At 36.1% G+C, this 23,340-nt stretch overlaps 2 long non-coding RNA genes across 2 annotated transcripts in view; one reads left to right on the top strand and one right to left on the bottom strand.

Annotated features, from left to right (window-relative positions):
• LOC110475431 (uncharacterized) overlaps positions 1-23,340 on the bottom strand; it is a 61,577-nt gene that overhangs the window by 27,499 nt on the left and 10,738 nt on the right. The window lies entirely within an intron of this gene.
• LOC146767605 (uncharacterized) lies at positions 17,606-22,068 on the top strand. Its single transcript, XR_014955143.1, has 2 exons — positions 17,606-17,714; positions 20,421-22,068. It is a non-coding gene; the product is annotated as an uncharacterized LOC146767605 (long non-coding RNA).

Below are 23,340 nucleotides of genomic sequence, written 5' to 3' on the forward strand. Positions count from 1 at the left end.
AATATAATTTACAATTATCCTGTATCTTAGCTGGAGAGAAGTAGCAGAAGCATGAATTCTGAAAATAAGACCATGGGGAAAAAAAAAATCAGATTTAGGGTTTTTCAATATTTGTTTAGGGGTTGGAATTAATCTGTGCTATTTGGCACTTCCTTTGCATCAGCTTTGCCAAAGTTATTATTTCTATCCACCGTCTCCTCTACACCCTTTAAATGTCTCTCAAACATGTTGTTAATCCAGACTGATATCTATGAAAACATCTCAATTTTCCTATTTTGCTCAAAGCCTACCAGTAAAAACTTGTTTTGCACAGAGTATATAGTTCTTTGGCAGGTTCAAATATTCAGGCCAATTATAGTATGCCCACAAATCTCAGAAATCCTTTAGGATACGACTAAACCACTAAAACTTTAGGGAATCCTGTAGTTATGTAAATAGAGAAAGTACATATGCTTGTGAAATTACTAAAGAACACTATCTGTCATGAAAGTAATTCCTAATAGTGAGATTATTCTTTTGTCCAATTTATTTGAAGCAAAATATTATCATTATATGAAATCTGTTGAGGTACACACACTTCATGTCATGATGTGTCTGCATTTCAATGAGAATATGCTTTCAGATAATTAAGAAAGGTATAATTTTTTGCATACTTTACATGTTTTACAATTATTATTGTTGTGGTGGATATAGAACAGAACTCTTTATATTTTCACAATCATTTATTAGCTCTACAATGTAGCCTAGGTTTGGAAACCATATATTATACTTTCTGCTTACTTAGGCATTGCCAATGCTCCTTGAAGAAATTTTTTCCAAGAAGATTGGTTATTTTCAAAATAGCAATTGTGCTACTCTGACTGTACCATTCATTGTCTTGTCAGAACAATTTGAAACGTTATCATAAAATGAGGATTGATGCTAACATCAGGATTTAACCCCATACATAGATATAGCAATATAGAAATCATTAATAATAATTTGGACAGCCATATTTTTTAAAAAAACTCATGAAATTAGTAAATGGCATGTTGCGATGACAAAGTGACCAATTTGACAGCTATGACCCATTTGTTGCATAGTTTTTTATTCTTCATTCTTGTTTCCACACACTTAAATTCTTGCCACTTTGGATAAATACTAATACTAATACTAGTACTAATACTTTACCTCTTCCTATCCTGAATTAACAGAAAAGAAGATTAGAAGAATGTCTGGAAGAAAGAACTGTAGAAAATTAAGAAAACAGCTATTTCCTTATTGAGAAGAGCAACATTTATCAAAACATGTAGGACTTATTCTTCTTCCATTAGCTGTAAGGGATACCTATTAGCACCCACTATTTTGCTGCTTGTTTTTTCCAGCTCCAAAGTCTCTTAAGTCAATATGAACACAAAGTGCTTGCTGGTTGTTAAACATAATTCCTTCCACTTATACACCTCCTCTCCAAACTTTCCTCAATGGGTGTTAGTGTAGGGTCCAGGTGGACCTGGTGGCACAGCCTCCTGCAAGATGGGCTTTGATTTGCTTCTAACCTTGATAAACACTGAAATTAGAGAGGAAAAAGCTTAGCAAATTGATGGAACCTTGATGAGATAAGGGAGACAAGAGCTATGAATACATATTAAATTGAACTATTGTATCAGCATAGTCATAAAACAAGGAGAGAGACCTATTAAAATCTCTCCAAATAATAAAAAAGATCCAGCTGAGCACATGGTGTAATATGAATGTGAAATAGGGATCTGCTTGTTTATACAGGGAGGCTCTTTTTGATCCATTGCTCCCTGAACAGTTTGAATGTTTTTTCCCTCTGCACATGCTCTCCACGCAAACCTCTCTGGGTGCCAGGCCAACAGCAGGAATAATATCTGGATACAAAGTCCAGTGGAGATGATGTGCCTTGAGCACAGCAGGCTAAAATAAGAGAAAAAAAAATATTTTACTAGCAGCAGTGCATTTCACAAAGCGCTCCTTGCTTCTGTTCAGTAAAAACAGTTATCCTTTTGATTTATATTAAAATCAAACAAGATGTATGGAAAGCAGATAACTGTGATGTTGATATCATTATTATTAGAAAGATATTTACTGGTGCTTGATTTTTACTTCAATGGAAATAAGAGATAATGTCACTAAAATCTGTGAATTATAGTAAATTTTCGTATATAGCTGTAAAAGTACCTGTTTTCCTAAACAATTTTGCTCATGAAATAAAATATAGCTTTTGAATATTCTGATCCCTAAGCAGTGAAAGGAAAACACTTAAATGCTTGTGAAGCATCACATTGTACATCTTGCCATTTTAGTATTTGTCCTTAGGCATCACCATGGCCAGTGTTAGAGACAAGATGCTGTGTTAGATGTGCATTTGTTCTGATTCACTACTGATGTATGTCCTTATGTCATTGTGGCATTCCTAACTTCGAATATCTGAAATATGAAAAAGCATAAGAAAATTTTCGAAGTAATGTAAAGAGCTTTTCCTTTGCTTTTTGACCTGCCTTACCAACACATTTTTGTTTTTCTTTCTAAAAAGTGAACATTACAAAAGATGATCAATTTTTGTGATTCTTATAACCTATTTTGTCTGTCAACTATATTTCCTATGTCTTAATAGTATGCAGAAAAATAATTTAGTTATTTTTCACTAAAGCAATTGGTTTGTTCCTAAACCATTACTTGTATTTACTTCTTAATACAGTAGTAATTCTTCTTTCAGACTGTTTGTACATTATGGTAGTTCTACAGACTTCATTAGAATAATAGAAATGAGCCAAGGCCCTAAAGCTCGATTTTATCTCCAGCATAACATATAGTTTTAGATAATTTTATAGAGTGTATGTGTGGCTTTAGTTCTATGTAAAAAATAGACATTGCATATCCTTTTTCCTTAAAAATAGTATTTTTTTACATTCTCCCAGCTCTAAGACAGACAATTCTGAATTTCTCCTGAGGTCCTTATATAGGTCCAGTGCTGAAATCTCAGTAAATGTCAAGTCATGTTAGCATAAAAATGGAAAATTTCCAATGCAAACTACTTTTTGGCAGATGATTAGTGGACAAGGCAAAGGCAATGGCAATTTTTTTTTTTTTTTCAGTTAGGGACATAGTCATTGAAGACATTTCATCTTCCACACATCTTGATTGATAACATTTTGCAATTACACTGAGTCAGTGTAACACAACCAATAAGTACTTCTTCATAGCCTGGACATTCTCTTGCAAACATGGAAGTTCTCATTTTAAAAAAAAACCTCTCCCACCCCAAAGTAGCCAATCAACATTCTGTGTACAGTGAAATTCCATTTTTAAACTTTCAAAAAGCAAGAGTGTCTGCTTACTTTTCTCCCACTTCCTTGTACCTATTTATCCCACCTTGAGCACCTTTGCTGTTGCACAGCTCCATCTGTTCTAAGACTCTACCTTGATGTACTTTCTATAGTAACCACCAATGTTACTCCTTGAAGGATTTATTGTTCTTTCTCATTTAGCAGACAAGGAAAACTATAAGAGTTGATAAAATGGTGGACAGATTGAGAGATCTGAGCTTGATGTTCATGAGGAATTTGGCTGGACTTGCACAGTGTGTCACTCCCATTGCTGAGGCCTGGCAAGTTATAGGCAACTGGTTTGGCAATATGTCTTTTTCTTCTTTACTTCATGTGCACTTAATTTCCAGGAATCTTTAATCATCTGGTGCTGTGTGGATCCTTCTGCCTGTCCTGATATTTCTAAAACACCCAGGGACTTTGTCTCAAATATCTCCTTACTATGCTGGGTGTGGGACTGAAATGATCATACTCTTACATCAATAACAGACAGTTCTGCAAAATCTCAAAAAATTGATTATAAAATCTGTTGCTGATTCATTCTTCTCTTGCTTTTGATACGATGTTTGCTAAAAAATCACATTGCAGCAAGCATGAAATATTAATCTAGTCCTTTATTGTACTCAGTTTCATCTGTGTAGCTGTGAGGATTCTGGGCAGGATGATATTCTCTTTGGCAGGGATTTCGTTGGCAGATGCTGGTATCCAAGTGCTTGGGAGCATAAGGGAAATTGAAGGAAGGAGATGGGGGCAAACCTGGCTGCCCATAGGGCTCATGTGGTTGACACAAGTGATTCCACAGGCATTAACACACCCAGTGTAGTGCATGTCCCCTGATTCTCTGGGACACAAGCTAAGAGAGCACAAAGACAGATCTGACATCACATCTTGGGTGCTTGAGTGCTCACCAAGAGTCCACATTCCCTATCGAGTTGTCAGATCCTCATGGGGGCTCTTTTGGGAGCACCTGGGCCAGATATACCTGTTCTGACTGTTTCTTGGTCACTTCTGTAGGCACTTCCAGGTCATGAGCAAAACTTTGAAGTGAAGCTGCCTGAGGATGCTCTTAGGGCACTTTGGAAACTGATAGCACCAGAGTAAGGCTGAATTTAAAAGTGAAGTCCCTGCTCTCCTTCAGCAAATTTATGAGGGACCAATATATAGATCCCTCAGAAAAGATATAGATTAAAAAATATATAATAAATCAACATCTAAATAATCTAGATATATTATCTACATCTAAATTATGTATTATATATTTATATTATCTGTATCTAGATATATCTAGATATATCTCTATCTATATAAAAATATCTATAAAATATACAGATTTTAATCTTATATATTTTTTAAAAGCCTCTTCAACAGGAATGAAATGAGAAGTTGTAGAATGGAAAATATTATTACCTTAGGCCATCCTAATCTAAACAGGGAGGGTTTACATGTTAACACCTTTCTTTATCTTAGTGCCAAAATCCAAAGAAGAAAATGACAAGATAAAGGGATCAATTGAAGTCACAGTATGAGACTTTATTCACCATATTTTTGCTGATAATGACTAAAAGACTAAAATCTTATTTATTTCACATACATATATTTGGAAGCTCATCTTTAATTGCTGCCAGAATTGTTCACTGAAGCTTGGCTTGGAAAATGGAGTAAGTGCTTTGCCAGCAAGCAGTCATAAATAATGCTTACACAGTGATGCTAGAAGCCAGCAGATATTGTTATTGATTACATGATTGCCTTGTAAGAATTACAAATGCAGACAATCACAATTCCTTTATTAAGCTGAGGTTACTGGAAGTCATCATTGCAATTAATTTCTATTTAAGATTTGTTATACAAGGAGACTTATTAAATTCTCTGGTACATTTAAATCATCACTGAAATTTTTATTTTTGTGCACCAATATTTTAATAACAACAACAATAAAATGAATAGTTATTCCTTTAACAGAAACAGTATTTTACAATACAAAATTATTAGAGAAAATTGATAGAGCAATTGTTTCTTTACATAATGCAAGGTAAATGGACAAGACATCACTGTTAACAGTGACTCTGTCCTCTTTAGTTAGTCTTTCTAAAATTGTCCAAGATTCAAATCTTTCTTTAAAGCATGTGTAGATGTGTTCCGGCTCTTCAAGAGTGATGGAGGTATTTATGTTCTCCTGTCTAGGCTTTAACTATTTTTACCTAATGTTGATTTCATGTCCGTGCTGTTTGTAGGTTTGTTTCTGAAATATTGCAAAAAGTGGCAAAGAATGCTAGAGATGAGACAGAAAAATATTGCAGTGGGAATGCACACTCTGTGACTAATTGGTCTTACATGTGAACTCTCTAAGGCATCCCTGTAATTACGCTGAGATGAATCTCTGGATCTCCCTGAAGGGCTTCTCAGGCTTCCCATGAGGGAGGCAGCAGCCCACTGGCTTTTTGTCACGTGGCCTGCCTCTGCAAAAAGTAATTTTGATAAGCATGTATTATACATTGAATCCTAACTATTTAGAAATAAGGAGAAGCTCAGGGCCAACCTGGCAGTGCTGATATGAGCAATAGGTTAGTTTAAGAGCACTGATGCAACTGGTAGGCTTCTGAATAACTAAGTGTTATAAATTAGATTATTTGCAATGTATATTGCTATATAAATTTGGAGATAAACTAGGTCTAAATCTGGAAAAAGAAAATGGTTTTGATACAGCTTATTCAGCTGTTCTTGGGAGCCTGTATGAAAGGGCAGCACAACTGTTTTGCATCAAGAGAGAACTAAATGTAATTTTAAAATAAAAAGGAATAAATGTGTCACTGATTTTTCTCATGGCTCCATATTGCTCTCTTGGGTAATGCATTTCACTTCTGCTGCTCCTCAAGGAATAGCAAACAACAGAGGCCAGGATTTAAATTTGCCTAAACACTTTCAAAATTCTTTTATATTTCAAAAAGGGCAAGTATACCAGCATAGTCTTATTATAAATTAATGCATATTAGACAGGTCACCTGTTTCCTCCATCTTATACCTTACACAAACAACCTGCAATTCTAATAAAAAAGAATATTTTTATTTGCTCTTTAAATGGATTTTGTCACTATTAATGAAAAAAATAAAGGTAGTGAGATGTAATTAGTTATAGAATAAAAAGCAGTAGCAACATATTTAGAAAGCATGCCAATATATAGTAATGCAATATTTACAGTGTAAATATGTGTGGAATAGCTGCTGATTTATTAACGAAACTGTCAAAAATATGATGTAATGCTCTCTGTCAATAGTTATATTCCATCTAGCAGAGGGATGAATGTGGTCATTAGCAATTAAATACAAATCCCTGAACATAAAAATGAAACCCTGTTTGAAGGTATTGGCTGAGTGAAATGAACAACAAAATCTTAAGTGATCTCTGTTATCACCTAATATGCTTGAGAACTGATATGTGTCTGAAAAGCTGCATCTTTTCATCCCCACCCCCAGCTGCTTAGGGAGATGCATCACCTGAGAAGCACAAGCACAGCACTTCACAGGGGATGTCAAAGAAAAGGAAATATCTGCCAAAGTCTGCAACAAAATATGGAAATGTATAGAAAAAAAACATAATAGTTCATGTATTTCTATCATGTCAGAAATGAAATTGAGTAAGAATACCACACATTTGAGCATGTGCATGCTGGATACAGACGTGTGGCATCTGCCAATAACCTACATATCATGAAAGGGAATTTTTACCATTGTCAAAAAACAATCATATTCTTTCTGTCATCTTTTTTAACATCACATTTTCATTTCTTTTCCCTTCTATACTCCTCCTTCTCTGTCTTTCATTTCTCTGCAGCTAAAGAAAGAGCTAAGAAATAAATAATGTATGAGGAAGGAAAAAAAGGAATTAGGATTTATTTATAAAGAACAATAGCTTAATTCATGAAGCAATCTTTAAAATGCCCGAGTCTTGCAGCTGGTGGTGAGGGTAAAACCTTATCAGGGTTAGGCATAGAGCCAATATAATAGAGACTCCAGAAGTGAACCATCAATAAAAGAGGATTTTAAGACTCAGACACTTGCTGGGCTTGCTTTTCTCCTACAGGAAAAGTTCCCTTTTCCTTCATTAGCCTGACTCTTCAGTATCTCCAACCCACATAAATCCCTGCTCCAGCTCCCCCCATCCTGTGTGCTTTGAAGCTTCCACATGGAGGATATCCTATTGACACTACACCAGATATGCCAGCCTGCCAAACGTTAACCACATAAGGAAGGCTGGTTCCCTTTCCTTTGTTGGTCACTTGCATAAAAAGCAAATGGATGCAAAAGCTGTGTGTTCAGCAGATGTGCATTAAAAGGTGGCACACTGCAATATTTCTTGTGGCTCATGTAGATTTCTTTGCTCCATAAATTCAGTATTGCTCTACGAAAAATGAATCCTAAGGGGTTGCCATCCCTTAGAGCCACTAAATCCCTTTCTCGATGGGAAATGACTCAGTATGTGCATCTCACCTGCCAGGATATGCCAAGGCCAGGTGCTCACCACAGCTAAGCTTTTCCTCCCCACCCCCCAGCAACAGCTCTATATTTATACAAACCAAGGGGGAATGGTGTCAAGAATCAATTAGTGGGGAATTTCTGAATGCAGAGTTACTTGTTGCCTAGCAGCAGCCCAGCAAGCTGGGCTTGATTTTGATTCATTTAACCCCTAGATAACCTGTTCTGACAAATTATTTTTCATCATCAACTTCCAATACTTTCTCAGTCAGTCTGGAGGGATGAAATGCCTGGAACATTCTGCCCTGTTTACAGTGGGTCCTTGCCTCCATTCAGTTGACCAAAATGTACAGTGGATAGAACCTGGGGTGCTTCATTTCAAATAAATCCTGCAGAAGACTTTCCATGATACCAAGCCTCCTTTTTGGAGGTAAGGAGTGGGACTGAAGCTCCTCTGTCTTCCAGAGCTGGGCACTGGCCATCGAGAGCACCTCACAGCCACAGGCTGGGATGGACATGGCTTCAGGAGGACAGACAGAGTCTCATCAAGGCTCAGAAAACATTGAGCTATACTTCTGCTGAAAATTCATGTCTCAGTCTCTGTTCTTCTTCCTTAATAATTAATTCAGCTGAGAGAAAAAGATTGTTCATTTGCATAACTAAATTTTTCAGTCACAGCAATCAGCCTATTAATAGAAACCCATCTATTTGTCTGTCTATCAACTTACATAAAACACTGTGTTGTCTTTTAAGACATGATATTTTGAAGGTCAGTAGCCCATAAACAACAGATTTAGAGGCAGAGAAATAGCTTGATCCTCAAATTCAGAATACACTAAACTAGATGCTATAAATAATATATATCAGCCATGGAGAATAATTCTGTGCTTCACTCTTCAGCACTACATGAGGAAGAAGTCATAATAGATATTCACAATAACACCAGTACAAAATGGGGGGGAAATTGCAAGGAAATTTTTAAAAGCCACAGTATTATGTCTTTGTAGTGAAGTATGGCTCTTTAGTCAAGTTACTAGGGTGCCATGCTAAAACATTTTAGTAATGCAATGGATTTGTGCCAAAAAAGACCAGATACACCATTTCTATTCACAAGATGTCTGGAGACAAACATCTCTTTAATGCTCTGTTACCTTCACAAATATTAAGACTTCAAACAGAAATGTTTCCTATATGACTCCATTTTCGATTGCAGTTTTAAATAGTCAACTGTTCTACCAGAATGTCCATGCTTCTTATTCTCATAAAGATGATTTACTGACAGAAAAAAGTCTTATAGTTTCCTGTTCATAGGTTTGAAGAAGTTTCCATACTATTCAAATTACACTTTTGCTCATTGTAAGCTTATTTTCACAAGATGACATCTCCTCTTATTTAATTTTCACCTCCAGCCATCCTATTTAGCTGCAGCTCTGTGTACAAGAGATCTGGTCCTATTTGGTTCAAATACATAGTAGGTTTTGCTGAAAATATGACATTTTTACTTAGGGAAGCACTTCCCAAAGCTACTCTGGTCTCTCCACAAAAGAATAAGCCAGTTGAAACCAGCCTCTTTCCTTATTCCTGCACAACACCACCTGTCTCCTCCTCCCTTCAAAGCCCAGAGCCAAGCATTTATTTAGACCTTTGCTATGTTCAGTTTGGCTTACACACAAGGTGACAGACAACAGCAAAACTAACAGGATATATATAGGAAAACAGGCCAAAGCTGGAGAGTTGAAATCTGAAATGTCTTAGGAACACAGCCCTGCCTGGGGAAATTTTTACAAATAAAAATAAATATTAGGGGTAGGGTTAGGGTTAGGGGTTAGGGTTAGGATAACACTACTTACAAGAACAAGGCTGTGAGGATTTATTAATAACTGCATTTATTTTCAAAACTTGGAAGTATTATATAAAATGGAAAGTGCTATTTAATCCCTCTTTTTTCTTCAGTCTGCTGCCACAGTTGTCAGCAGCAGTTATGAAAAAAATCTCCATGCCTTCATACACCCCTGTTCTTATTGAAATAAGAAAAATACATCTAGATTTTACAGAACTTTCCTCATAGATGTATTTCCTGCTTTTGAGTCACTCTTCACATTTCAGATATATTTTGAAACTGCAGGCCTAAACAGACATTTCTAATTTGAATATTTATTTTTTAACTTAAAAAATAAAATTAGTTCCATATTTTGTTAGTTCCCTAACTGTGTTGTATATTTGGCTTTAAAATAAATGGTCCGATGAGTTTGTTCTGGTTGATAGGTGAACACATGATTTTAAGTCTAATATGAAAATGAATTAATTTGGTTTTTTAGATGTCACTTGTTTGAGTAGCAACTATTAAAGAAGTAAAATCTGTACTGCCAATCTACAAATGTTGTATATGTTAGATGCATTGTTTTCTTATCCTAAAGTGATGGCTATCTTGCTGCACTAATATAAGTGATTGCAATACATATGGGTTTTTTGTTTTGTTTGTTTGTTTGTTTGTTTTGTTTAGCCATAATAAGACAATTAGAAATTAAGATTGCCAGGAAAGATAATAATAAGTTGGCAAAGAAAGTTTGGTGTGGATGATATTAATTTTCATGTGTTCTCAAAATCTTTCCTATGGATTTGTATCTACAGCACACAATTTTGCTCCATCAATATGTTTTTGATCTGAACATGTGGAATTACACCCACTCTTTCTGAGTCATCTTTAAACCTAAGCAGCATTAATTTCAGCTAACTTGAGGAGGACATGTGCTTATTAATGAAGCCCAAGTGCTTGCACTAAGTAACAAGTTAGCAAGAAACATTTCTTTCAGGAGCTCTGTGTTCCTGGTAGGCATTTCCTGCATATTCAGTTAGCAATAAAATCTTCAATTAGCACTAGAGGGCATTGGAAAAGAAAATAGTTAGTATGCACTGAGATGCAAATGCTTTCATCAGTGAAAAGGAACAATTTCATGCCAGCCTGCACCAACAACAAGCTTTTTTTTTTCCTGAGATTTGCATTTTTTCAGTGGAACTGTTAGCCACAGTGTTACGTTACTTATTTTTAAAATGTTTCACTAGCCTGGAGCCTTGATCATCTCAATGGTAAGAGGAACAGTTGTATTTCACATTTACACATCATTTTTCTTCCACAAAATACTTCACACCTGTATGTATTTTAGATCAGGAGTTAAATATTAAGCACATTCTGATGAAATCAACCATCAGGGTTTCTGCTTTCTTCTGCTGACTTCTCAACAGAACTTTCAAAGGGTATGTTTCTGGGTTTTATGCATCATTTAATCCAGGAAGGAAGAAAATAATAGAACAGAACAAAGTTTAAAGATATGCTGAGTATGCTTGGTAAGGAGGGTCCCATATTATGTTAGCCTGGATATATATTTGTCCTAATTAATGATGTCAGGACAAACATCATGATATTTTTGTTCATCAGGTTAAAGTTTGGAGGAGTTTCCCGAACAAGACAACAACTTTTGCACCTGGCAACCATATAGGACTGTGTCTCAAGAGTGTGCAGAAGCTAAGGGCAAGTTTTTTCGAGGGCTGATCTGTATGGATAGTTATTCATTTTATAATCAGATAATTGTGGCATTAATACTGCAAGACTTGGTCCTGCAGGACAAACACATGCCCTGCTTCTACTGACTGCACTGACCATTCAGTGTCTTCAGCACTTCACAGAAGTGACCTGTGAGTTGGACAGACAGCAGAAAAATGTGACAAATGCATCAAAGTATAAAAGTCAAATGGGAAAATAACTTGAAATAGATTGTGATCAACACAGTTTTTAATGTATATATGAAGCTGATACTCAGCTGAGTGGCTTTGTCACACCTATACTATTCATATTACAGTTCCATGCTATTGCATCCTTCTTAATAAGTACATCAAGAAATTGTAGTAAAAATGTGATAAAACATTTGAACTCTCAAGGTCTTACTTTTTAAAATTTATCTTTATGTCCCTGAGAGACAGCATCTATAACTATCTCTTCACATTTTTGGTAAGGGTCTTTGAGCTTGATAAGGGTCTTTGCAAAAAGATTAGTCATAAGTGATTGTCTTTGTATGCTGGGTAGTTGAAATGCTTTTAAAGTAAAGTTATGGTTGTTTAAAGTAAAATAAGAAGGGTTTTGAGAATTTAATTTCATTTAGTTTTGAGTTGGAGTTTTATTCATCTGATTCAGTGACATGAATGAAATTTTATTTCAGAGCCCCAGCTGAACTAGAAAGGTTTCCAGGAGAGTTAGTGACTCACACAATACATCTGCAATAAATAATTTGGTTTAGCACCCAAGATAAAGCTTTAAAAATTAATTTCCATCTGGCCATGATATATCCTGGAGGTAGGTTACAGAGTGTGCAAGTGGGAAGCAAGTTATCTATTAGAGGATTAATGAATCATATGGTAATAATGCATAACAGTACTTAAGTAGTAATAAAATTAGCAAACACCTCACATATTTTTAGTTTCTATCATAACACTTACAGAGAGTAAATGTGGGTTGAATACCACTTCCACCTTACAGGATGGAAGAGCAAGAGACTAAGACTCTTGTGTCAGGCAGTAAAATTGCAGTTAAAGCTCAGGGTTCTCACACATTCTAACCATAACTGCTTGCACTGCAACATGAGTAGCTAAATTTCTCTTAATAACTAGTTTGTTTCTGGAGGATTTCAGAGAAAATAAGACAGAAATTTTGATTCAGTATAAACCTGTGTTTGTCACTGTCTAGCCTGACCTATATGAGGTGCAGCAAACTTGTATTTTAACAGCATATGACCTTTTATATTAAAAGCATCTAAAGTCTTTTTCTTATTCTTAAATGGTAAGATCATTACATAGATACAGTCCTTTGAATTTTGAATTATTTTATCATGGCTACCCCAGAACAGTTAGAGGGTATGTTCTAACCATTCTCATTGAGACAAAACTTCCACTTCAAATAACATATTGTCAGAAATCATGTGGGACCATAAAATTTAAGGAAGTTGACATTTTTTAATCTTTAAACTGCTCAAAGTTCTTTAATAGAAGCAATCAATATAAGTTAACAAACTTTGGGTGAGTTTGGTGTACAAGTAAAAAAATAATAGAAAAAATGTCAGCGCGACACACATGCACCAAAGGTTTCACATGTAATCACTGCAATAGGAAAGAAACATGCTACAGATGATGATTTTCTGCTTTGAGTAGCTCAGCATGGGAATCATCTTACATAGTGAACTCCACTGCCTGGGCCTCTGATTCAGCTTTTCCAGGCAAATACTGATTCTGGGCTTTCCACTTGACTAGAGCCTGCACAGCAGATTAGCGTTAAAACTTGAGGTCATATCACCCAATCTCAATGTGCTTGGGTGACCAGCAGATGATTCAGGAGAACCTGTACCTTTTCCTCAGTAGCTACTGCAAGCACATGTACCCATGTATATCCTGAAGTTGCTCTAGCTCAGAGTGTTATTTCTTACAGATGTGAGTATTGATCAAGAAAACCTGGACAAAATGGACTTTTGCTACAAATAAGGCACAGACCCTTCTGGCTCAGCCTTCCTCCTCACCCTCATCGTGTGGTTGTGCTCAGCTCCTGTCCCACGTAAAGCCTTCACTTTTAATGCCTGCAAGCCACTTGTGGGTGACCCAGTACACCTCAAAGGAAGAGTCTGGGTAACCTGAAGGCCATCAGAGATAAGAGCAGTGATTTTCACCCTTCACACAACATTCCATCCTTGGGCTCTAAGGCTCTGGAAAGGAATTATGTGAGGCAGGCAGGTCCCTAAAACCTGGGCCATGTGGTGCAGCCATGGGCTGCATGTGCTGCACACACTTCAGCTGCTGCCTCAGAGGGAGCACTGGAAGGACCTTGCTGAAATATCCCTAATATCCACGTAATATGCCAAGGTAATGCTATCTGTGGGAGGAGGAATATGGGGATGAAATGAATTTAATTATACAGCTGCTTGACCCTCGAAGGGCCTATCCCTCAGCAAAGGCCACTTCACCTCCAATAAAGCATCCTTGCAGAGCAAACTGAGTGGAAAGAATTTCATCTAACAGAGCAGCTTCCAAAAACCCTGAGACAAATAGGCATGATAGAAAAAGCTCCCTGAACAGTTTATTTTGCTGATATTTCTCTGAGGATACCTTTCCTCATTTTTATCTCCATGGAAAATATATCTTTGTATATTGGATGAGGCATGCATAAAAACACATTTATATATAAGCCTTCTTTACTGAAACCTATGGTTTATGCAGAATTTTTTTACTTCTCTGACTTTTTTCTTAACTTGATTTTCTATTTTGTTCTTGGAAGAAAAAGCAATACTATGTTTATCGAATTTCAGTCTTGATGAGATTTGTATGTTACAATCTCCTGTGTTAGAGAAAGCAGGTAATTTAGTAATTGAAAGTTTAAATAAATAAACAAAAGAATATTGCCTCTACTGAAATAAAATGAACCAAACCTTTTTGGTGTTAGTCTGTCTCTGAAGGAAATGCACAATAATTTTTAGTATTCAAGAGATTTATTTCCCTGTGATAAGGAACAAACATAATATTTACACTTTTGACCTTGGTGAACATTCTGTCTCATTTTATAAACTTAAATTGTCCTAGTATATAAATCCTAAATGTATTGCCTCCTCCTTGCACATTAACATGTTATTTAGTAAAATAGATGATTGCTTATGATTTCTAAAGGAAAGAAGATTATTGGTACTTTTCAGGTTTGGACAATTGCCAGTTTATTAACTTCTCCTAATGTAAACTTTTTCTACATTCATAGTTTAATCTATTTTTTCCCTTCACTTGTGTTTTGCCACTCTATTCTTTCACATGCATCTCCTTTAAGATGTCTTGAGTAACTTATTCAATAAAAGTTTTTATAAAACTTTTTAGTTTTAAGGTTGTATTTTCACGTCAAATGCTTTATTTATGATTTTTATCATAAATAAATTTTATCATTTATCATTTTATCATTTTTTATCATAAATAAATTTTACCTCTTTTCCAGATCAATAATACTATAAATAAAGCTGTTTTCAAGAGTTTAGTTTAAATCACATCAGCTTCACACTCCACACATGAATACCTAGGATGAGGACATATAAAATCCTTTTTGTCCTTTAACATTTACTTACCACCTAAAGCAACAGCAATTGATTATATTTTCCTGATCTTGTACTAAGTTTCTTTTAAGAAAGTGCCACTATGATAACAAGTTACATGCCAGCATAGCTGAAGGCTATGTATAGGAGATCTGAACATGAGATTTGATGGCCACCTCTGTTTCCAGCTGGGTCTCCCCTCAGTGTACTCCCAACACAGCTAAATGCACGTATTGCAGGACCCTGACTTCCCAGTTTTTTGAATGCAGATGGTTTGCAAGTGTTTATTTTCCAGTCCTCTGGAAATTTGGCCTGAGTTCTTAACACTGTGTATTCAATCAGGCATCAAATATCCAGCTTTGCTTTTTTTTTTTTACTTTTCCAAAACTCCCTCACTTGAGTGAGAAATGGCAATATATTAATTCTATATGTTCATTATTATGTATTTGGTAAGATGAGGAATCAGGGGCTTTTGTTCCCATATCAATAATTTAGAGATAAAGCCCCAAATTTATTTTCTTACTAAGCCTGCATTTAGTCAAAACATATTTGATATCAATAAAGACCTATGTCTATTGTGAAATTAGTGTAGTAATTCGAAAAGGATTTAAAAATTCACAAAGTATTAAGTATTATTTAATTAACTGATAAGATTTTACAGGAAGAAGGTGAAAGACAATCCCTTTAATTTCTCATATTTGAGAAAAAAACACTGCATAGAGGCTCAAGGCATGCCTTAAAGTTCAAAAATAGACTTTCAGACAAGATTTTGGAATAAATTCCGAATGTATGTCTTTTAGTAAGCTCTGCATTTAGTTTCTTTGGAGCTTGTTAGTTCATATGAAAAACACGTGAAAACATAAAAGAAATAGCTAAAATTGAAGCTATATGGCTGTCATAAAATCACCATTTTAGCCATAATTTTCCTATACTATCAAGAAGCTGAAACTAATTTTGTTGTGGGAACTTTTTTCTCCTGTATTTGGAAAAGAGTTCAAGACTACTACAAATAATAAATTACTGTCATAAACTACTAGAAAGAAATGTTATTTTGTGTTTATCCAGCTACACACTATAATGCCCTAAGTTTTCATTTGTGCTAACATATTCAAATCCCAAAAAGGTAATTTGTAACACTTGTGTCTTCAGAGAGTGTGGAAGGCTACAGAAACCACAAACTAAATGAGAAGTGGCTGAAGATATGTACTTGAATTTCTTTTTTTTTTTTTTTAATTTTAGCTAAAGAAATCTTTAAATTAGGGAAAGACAGAAATACCTTACACCACTACACAATCAATTGCAAAAGTCAGATTCTGTGACAGGATCTTCAAAAACAATTTACAGAACAAACACAACTGATGAGAAACAAAATGAATTTCCTAAGTTTGTGCATCACTGTAAACAATGTTTGGGTTTAAGCTTCTTAGTTGTAAATAAACAGACATGATCTTGCAACCCCTGTCATCTTCATCACAATATTATATATAACTGCTAGACCACAAGCTTCCAGAGCAGAAGATTTTTCTGTTTAGTATTTGCGAGCTGTCAGTCTTATTAACAATCATGGATGTGAGCTGCTTTTCTCTTCAGGACCAACAACACATCATTGTCCGAACAAAAATGCAGCAACATTCAGTTTGTAAGTGGCAAAGTGGCTGTTTAAAAGGCAAACATTTTATAAAAAACTAAGGTCCAACAGAGGCAAAAAGTTCAAGTTGTTTTGAACTGATACAAGCTGGGAATGAAATGGTTTGAGCAGGGAGGATGGAGTGCAGGATTTGTACCAGAACAGAACAAATAGCCATGTCCCAGATTTTCATCTTCAAGGTTTGAGAGAAATACGTGTTTCAAATCACATATGACCCTGGTTTTTCCTCAAGCAACCTTCCTAGGTACAGGTCAGTACAACATAAACTCACCATGTTGTGAATGGTTTGGTTGACTAGAGGAACAAAGTATGTAGGGTGCCTCAGTCATACAGTAACTGAAAGATTTGCGTCCTGATAAAACACAAACTGCATTTCCTCAATCTCTAATTCCATCTCTTATAAGTGTAAATTTACAGTATTTTTTCTTAATACAGGGCTATAATGCTGACTGTAACAACAGCTTCATGTTTCAGTGAATATCAGCTTTGTTTTGTTACATATTCAATCTCTCTGGATGATGCTTTATTATGCACATTGACAGAAGTCAATGTCTCTTTGTTATTTCAGTTTTATATGTTACCAAGCTTGAACACAGAGAATTAAGTTGTTAGCTCTTTTATGATGCAGTTTGGATTTGAAAAAGAGAGGAAAGTAAAATGGGCCAAAAAACCCACAACAAAAATGTATAACAACAAGCAATAGGAGAGTGACTGTAGCTCAAAGAATGAGCAACATTTGCAACACAATAGAAATTGGAGGAAGCTTTATACAGGCATTGAATTTAGGAAAAAAGCCCCAACTATTTACAGAAGGAAATAAATGTTCTGAAGAACTTCTGGGACAAAATAAAGAGGAACAGTGAGTGCAAAGTCTTGTTAGATTCAGGGATGTATTCTGAAGGTTCTGATGTAAACTGAGTTCTTGGGGAAAGACCTCATCAAGAGGTTCAGTCGGGTCAGCGGTGAGCCAGGCAGAAGCAGCCTGTGGAAGGACCACATTGGGAAATGCAGCAGAAGAAAGTGTACCACAGAGCTGGCACAGAGTACTGTCTCATTGACAAAAGTTTGGGAGCCAATACTGGGACACAGAATCTGCAAGTGGCTCTTTGAGAACTGAAATTGCCAGGTGCTGAGCCATGAGGTTGCTCCTCCGTCTGCAAGGTAAGCAAGCTACAAATGACTTCAGCATGTCCCAATCCTCAGATTGTCACAGCTGGTCAACTCAATGCTGCTAGAGAGCATAGGATCACTCCAGGCAACATTGAAAGAGATCCTTTCCTTGTTTGAGAGAAAGTTAATCACGAACTTCTAGGGCATCACACAATTTGTTGTGCAATTAAGATGGCTGCAAACACAGTCACTTTTAAAACAAACTAGCTACAGTTATCCCTTTATGACCTCCATATGCAAGGAATAAAATCTTTTCTCTTAATTAACCCAGTTACTTTCTGTTTTTCAAATGCAAGGGAAAACACTTGCTAAATTAGCTTAGATCATGTTGCATTTTATTGGACTTTTAAAATGTTACTTTAATAACTGTTTCTTCTGAAAACTGACTATTTCTGCAACATCATCTGAAATGAATGGGAAGACAATGCTAATGGAATTAATTATTTTCTCTTCAAAGCACAGTGAATTTTTTCTAAACAGAAAAGTTGCTGCCCAGAAGCAACTGATGGGTAAATGAGAAGCTCAGCCTCTAAAAAAGTGACAAGACAAGCAAGACACAGTGCTTGATGAAGTTTACCTGCCAGGGCATCCACATTCTGTTTCCTTCAGATTATATCATACTTATAGTTAGTTTTATGAAGGAAGCATACTCAGTCATACTAGTCAGAAAACTTGCCTGTTTATATGTATGGCATAAACAGAACAGCTCTAAGTAGTAGAGGGATAAGTACTAATTTGTATATGCTTTGCAAAGATTTAACTATTTACTGAATGGCAGTGAAGACTTCTTGGTAGCCTAAGGTCCCTACCAACTGTTAAAATGTTGCAGAGTAAAAGGAAGACTCATACTATGCTGTTTGCTGAAAGTCTTATTAATGACATTCATTAATAGAGAAGGCAATAACCCATAATTTACACATTTTAAAATGCAGCTGTGAAGCCTGAGTTTATTTTTCATTCTGTCTGGTGTTTTATCAGGAAGAGAATTAAGAGGATTTGAAAATGCACCAATACTTCAACACATGACATAGAAGAAAAGTCCCTAGAAAGTATAGATCTCTCAGGTCTTAACTGAGTTTTAGCAGACATTGGGATTGCTGTTATAATTCACCTCCTATACTTCTCCTTAATGAAGTGTCACAGGACATAGAAGAATATCAACTATCAGATACCAATGGCATTCAAACACTACATTTACTTTCATAAAACTCATTCTGTAATATACTCTATTCTGTGAAGTCTCTAAAGTATAAAAGATGGATATTACTTATGCACGAAAGGAAACACATTTAGAAATTAAAATTCTGCTACGTGGCAGAGAAAAGTTACAAAACCACAAAAGATTTATGAAAGAGGAATAAACAAAGCAAAAATTAGCATTGCTCTAAAAATTTAAAAGTATCATATATTCAATAAAGTATGTTGTAAAACAAAATGATCCAACATCCACAAAAACCACTGAAGCTCTGATACTTTTACACAATTTTTTTTTCTCTTAGGCCTTGTAGTTTGATTTTGGTACACATTTTCATTTCAGTGGTATTTTCTGTTGAATCTTTCATTGAAGAAATATTTCAAAGAGCTTTTCACTTTCCCTCTCAAGAGCAGAATGAGCAACAGGAGCATTTTTGTGACTCATCACTTTTTTTGCTAATCTGCAATGGTTGCTATTTTTTTCCTGGAGACAAATGAAAAATATCTGGAAGAATGGAGCATAGGCAGGAAACATTTTATGTAATAGATTAATGTTTTTTCTTTTCTGATGTCCTTTATAACAACAAGTGGATTAAAACCTCTATAAAGCATGCAGTGAAAATCAATTCATGCATGCAGATAAAAGAATGACACAGAACATAGCTGGAGTGAGAGGTGGGTCATAATATAGTAACCCATTCAGAGACAAAAAAATTTTTACTGTATGGATGCAAGACTAAGTGTAGGACTCTTGAGAACAGGCAGCCACCCTACTTTCTCTAGTATGGTCTGTGTTAGTAAGAATTTTGAGATATTTTGTCTTGCCAAGCACCTTTCTCAAACCCAGTGTTCTCAGGTTCATAGCTAATATTTATCACTGAGGAGAGGATGTTGACTAAGATAACTGCACTTGTTATGCAGGAAGAAGAAGGCAATACCTTCTTTTGTTATGAATAAATGAAAAGGATAGAGCTAGGGTGGCCTTGACAGAAATTTTTGTTCCCTTAACCTGGGTGGATGGGTATCTCATACCATATAATACACCTCATGCAATATAATATAATGACCATCCTGGGAGCCAATGACAAGGAAGATGCGCTGCCCACTTAATACCCTTGTTGTAAAAATCCAGTGTTGTGTCTGTTACCCCACATCTTCCAGTGTCTGCAGGTTCCAAATAATTGTCATATCAGAGTAGTACCAGAAAAGGCTACATTTGGGTTCCTTCCTGCTTTAGCTTGGCATACAAGTCAAACCACACCCCAGACTTCACAGCTCACTACAGAACCAATGGCAAAATAAAAATTTTCTATTCCCACACAACACTCCTATCTTCTTTAATCCTCAGAGTAGTGTTTTCATCATATATCAAGCTCTTTATTAAAATCAGTTCTCAATTGGTTGGGTTTTTATTTGCTTTCCCCTCTCCACTCCTCTCCCTCCCAAGCTAATTTTAGGCAACTGCTATGCAAGGCTTCTGATGTGATGCTATTTTTCTGACAGATAGAAGTCCAAAGAGAATTTTTGGACGACTTTAATAAAGGCGGATTATTGATACTGCGCTGTTCAACTGAGTCTTCTTTCAGGGATATTGTGGATCTCTCTCATCACATAGGAACAATTCAACAGATGTGTCTGAGAAGTTTGTATGGCTAAACCCACTTCAGATGTCATAAGAAATCCTAAGTTACAGATGGAGGTCTGGTGGCAGAGGATGGAATATCCACAGTTTCTTTCATGATGACAATGGATTGAGCATGCAGGAAGAATTGCAAAAAACTCTTCAGAATCCTAAAATCAAACCCAGAAATGTCAAACCCCACATAAAAGGGAAAGTTTATTTATTTTTATTTTATTTTTCAAAGAATATACAAATGGAAAAAAACCCACTGCTCTTAGAAGTCCAGTTATTTGGTTATCACTACTGTAGTGAGTTGTACAAAGCACAAATGTTCAGCAGAAAGTTGGATTAATAGCTATGCTGAAAAAGAAACTGTAACTTCTGCACCCTGATCTGCAGCCTCTCTGTGTCAGTCTGTCATGAGATTTAAGGAAACAGAACATTCAGAAGCAGCTGCCTTGAAAAATTGAAAGATTGAATTGAATGATTGAATTTGAAATGCTATACTATATTGTAGACTGTGTACTGTCATCTGCATATGGTTATTGAGAGAGAAATATCATAATCTAATAACAATAATTTGAATTCTGCCTACAGCTATGGGATAAATAAAAAAGAGTAAAAAATAAAATTTGTAAGAAATTGATATTGGCTTGCAGCAACTAATACATATTTCCTCTACTACAACATTTGATTAAATAGTGGAGAAAGGCTACATAAATCAATCAGAGAATACAGTGAAACCTTCACAGGTCCTGTGATGCAGATGACTATTGACCTATAGTTACAGTGCATTGTGTTTATTTCACCTTCCAGCCTTACTTGGTCGTTTGAACTTTCAGAATAGATGAATCTGAGCACAGAAGTCATTAAAAATTGACAATCTGGAAATCTACCATCACTTCAGTTGTGTGTAATGTAGGAAACACAGCAACCTGCTGTTTGGAACAGGTTTCCAAAGTCTGCAAAACATTTCCTCCAGAATTGTTTGCAGTTCTTGATAAAGAAATAAATGCCAGCAGAACAAAAGAAATTATGATGAAAGCTGTAAGTGCCACTGAAAAGAGATGGGTTTCTTCAGACATTTAGAGTTACCTGTCACTGCAATTTAAGACAAAAGCATCTGCATGGCACAACAGAGTTCCAGGATTCTGTAAATCTATGAGTGTTTACTTTGGGAAGGTTAGGAGGAGGAAGATGCTTTATGGAATAAGAACATATGTGAAATAATTCCTGAAGACTATGTCTAAAAACTTTTTTATTGTTATTTATGATGGTCTATACCCTGCCTTCAGGCTTTGGAAGGAAATATATGGAAAATCTATGTATTCTGAAGTAGTAGCTCTGGTTTGTCTTGGTGTAAAGTGAGAGCAGAATTTTGTCCTCTCTTTTCAGGCATATGGCTGTATTTTCATTGTTTTAGTTTCCATCTCCGTAATACTCCATGAAAGCTGTATGGAGTGGCTTGAAGCTTTGTGATCTGGTTAACAAAACAATACAAGGAAAAGAAAAGATAAATATAAGTATGAGAGAATGGTTTCCTTTCCTTTGTGTTTCTATTGTTTTTCAGAGAAGAAAGAAATTTTCTTCCACCAGGAGGGAAATTGCTTTGTGACTAAAATGGTATTAGAATGTCTCCTAGGAATTTTCTGAAAGCACAGAAAAGTAACAGCAAGAAAGAACAAACAAATACTGCTGTGTGAATAGATTTGAAAATAAACCTTATTTTACAACATGTATTTCAGAAGTCTGGAGCCAGAAAGAATTGCTAGATATTGTGCCTAACATCAGACCTTGGAGTTTTCTTTAAGAAAATCGTGTTTAATTAAAATTTAATAACAATTACAACCCAGTCTTAGAGTATCAACAATTCTGTAGAACCTGTTGCACTGTTTCACAAGTGGCTCCAAAGTCAATTAGCTTCAAAGTCAGAACTCCTCTCTTGATTTCTAGCTTGATTTGATCTAGCTTAAATTTCCAGGTACTGGATTTTTGTTTCATTTTGGATTTCAGTAAAGGTTTTGATGCCATCTCTCAGAGTATCCTTCTGGAAAAAATGTCCAGCACTCAGCTGGATGACTGTGCTACATGATGGGTGAGCAACTGGCTCATGCATCAGGCAGGAAGGGTTATGGTGAGTGGGGTGACATCAGACTGGTGACCTGTCACTGCTGCAGTTCCACAGGAGCCCATTGTAGGGGGCTGGACTTCAATGTCTTCAGAAGTGACTTGGACACTAGGCTGGATGGGATTACTAAGTTTTTTTCAATTACACAAAACTGGGAGGAGCTGTTGACTTGCTTGAAGAGAGGCCTTGCAGAGAAACCTGAATAAATTAGAGAGCAGGGCAATCACCAACCATTAGATGTTCAACAAGGCAAGTGCTGGATTCTGGACCTGAAACAGGGCAACCCTGGATGTATGGACAGGCTGGGGAATGAGAGGGAGAGCAGCACCATGGAAAGGCACCTGGTCAATGTCAAGTTGAACTTGAGTCTTTGTTCCCTGGCAGCCAGGAGGACCGGCCCTGTCCTGGGGTGCATCAAGCCCACCATCACCAGCTGGGCCAGGGAGGGGATTGTTTCACTCTGCTCTGCACTGGGGCACAATCAAGTGCTGGGGCAGTTTTGGTGATGCAATGTAAGAAAACATTGAATTATTAGAGAGTGTCCAAAGCAGAGCAATGAAGATGGTGAAGGGCCTTGAGGGAAAGCCGTGTGAGTAGTGACTGGGGTCACTCAATCTGTTCAACCTGGAAGGGAGTGTGGGAAGACCTCACTGCAGTTACAGCTTCCTGTGAGG

This window comes from Lonchura striata, chromosome 4 (assembly GCF_050655825.1).
Source record: "Lonchura striata isolate lonStrDom1 chromosome 4, ASM5065582v1, whole genome shotgun sequence".
Lineage (NCBI taxonomy): Eukaryota > Metazoa > Chordata > Aves > Passeriformes > Estrildidae > Lonchura > Lonchura striata.